This window comes from Myotis davidii, unplaced genomic scaffold (assembly GCF_000327345.1).
Source record: "Myotis davidii unplaced genomic scaffold, ASM32734v1 scaffold125, whole genome shotgun sequence".
Taxonomy (NCBI): domain Eukaryota; kingdom Metazoa; phylum Chordata; class Mammalia; order Chiroptera; family Vespertilionidae; genus Myotis; species Myotis davidii.
The window spans coordinates 1,952,772-1,954,761 of NW_006299390.1; the positions used below are offsets into that span (position 1 = coordinate 1,952,772).

Here is a 1,990-nt window from a genome sequence, read left to right on the forward strand (position 1 = left end):
TCTTTAAGGCAATCCAAGCTTTTGCTATTGTGCACTTTAAATTTGTCCAGCCCCTACTCTTACCCAATTCCAAAGCCATTCCTACACTTTTAGGTATTTGTTACACCTGCACCCCACTTCCCAGGACTAAAATCTGTATGAGTTCAGGGTTCTTCAGAGAAATAAACCAATGGTGGGGGCGGAGGGGAGAGATTTCAAGGAATTGGCTCATGTGATTGTGGTGGACAGCAACTCCAAAAATCTGAAGGGCAGGGCAGTCTGGTAATTCAAGTAAGACTTATTGTTGCCACTCTTGAATCAATCCATGAGTTGAAAGGCTGGAAATTCAGGCAGAATCTCCATGTTGCAGGCCGGGGTCTGAATTCCTTCTTCTTTAAGATTATCTTGGCCTTTGCTCTTAGAGCCTTCAACTGATTGGATGAGGCGCACCAACACCATGGAGAGTCATTTGCTTTACACAAAGTTTACTAATTAAAGTGTTAATCACATCTTAAAATACTTCCACAGTAACAGAAACACTTTGGTGTTTGACCAAGCTTCTGGGCACCATAGCCTAGCCAAGTTGAAACATAAAATTAACCATCACACGTGCGTAGCCTTAAGGATGGGTCCTGAGGCTTAATCCTATACAGTCTGTGCATTGCTTAGGAGGAGCTCTGTTCGCCTGTTGCTGGGTTTCAGTGAAACAGCTCATGTCTCTGAAGTGCTGTGGCCTCTACTCCAAGTGACCGCCTTACTCAGGGTTCCTAAAAGGACAGAGTACTGGGTCTCCATTGAGTGCATCAGTTTGTGTATACTCTTTGAATCTGGTAGTAAAACATTTCTTAATACATTTCTGTATGAATGACCGGGTTTGGTAGATTTGCTTTCTTTACAAACTCCGAGGACAGTTGCAGGAGAGTAGTTTACCTTTATTTACCTCCATTTTCTCTCAGTAGCTATCCTCAACTATCAAGAACCTAACAGTTGTGCACCGTGACCTAACTGACTTAGGTCAGTTCGTAATAATGGTGATGTGTGGTTTCCATGTAGCTCAGGGACACTCACTTAACTCACTTCTCATTTCACTCAGGTCTGTCTGTTCAAATGTCCCTCCTTCTGAGCCGCCTTCCTGGATGGAGCTAGCTGAATTGGCCAATGGAAACACACATACTGTACACACCCTCACACACACACGCCATCACCTACTATTATGTCCGAACTCCGCTTCACTCCTTATTGACACTTATCAAACCTGAATTATAGTTAACAGTTTCTTTATTTGTTTTTGATTTTTCTCCTCTGCCAGTATGTAAGCAGCATTGAGGCAGATGCCGTGCTCACTGCTGCAGCCCTAGAGCATACTGGGCATATGTTAGAAGTTAATCGTTACGTGCTGATGGAACACATGAATGAACTTATGCAAAATTCACATCTGTCAGGTGTCAGCTATGCGGCACTGGGGCTTTAAGGCACAAAAGAGGAGGTTTAAAGTAAGTGTCCAGCCCTGGCTGGTGTGACTCCGTTGTTTGGGCATCATCACGTGCATGGAAAGGTTTCCAGTTCAATTCCCAGATGGGCACATGCCCGGTTTGCAGGCTCAATCCTCTGGATCCTCAGTAGGGTGGTTGCAAGAGGCAGCTGATCAATGTTTCACTCTCTCTCTCCCTCTCCTTTCCTTTCTCTCTTTCTCTCTCTCTATATATCAACTTTTGGTCCTGTAACTCTGCCCTGCTACCCTCACCCCTTGCCAATCTCACTCTCTGCGCACTTTGATTCAGTCTTTCACATAAGCTCACCTAGGTTCGATTTCTGGTCCCCGAGAAGCAGTTCATCTGACCAGCCCAATTGTATGAGAAGTTCAGCAAATGTTGTTTTTATGTGAAGGGATATGTTTTGACTTTTCATGGCTCACTTGGTGTGCCTCAACAGAAACACTGAAATACAGTGACAGGTTGTTAATTAAAAGGACGGGCCTGGGGAGTGGGGGTGGTTGCTAAGCAGAAAGAGT

At 44.6% G+C, this 1,990-nt stretch overlaps 1 long non-coding RNA gene across 1 annotated transcript in view; it reads right to left on the bottom strand.

Annotated features, from left to right (window-relative positions):
• Window positions 1–1,990, bottom strand: part of LOC102755705 — a 37,128-nt gene that overhangs the window by 1,051 nt on the left and 34,087 nt on the right. The gene's annotated exons all lie outside the window — the stretch shown is intronic.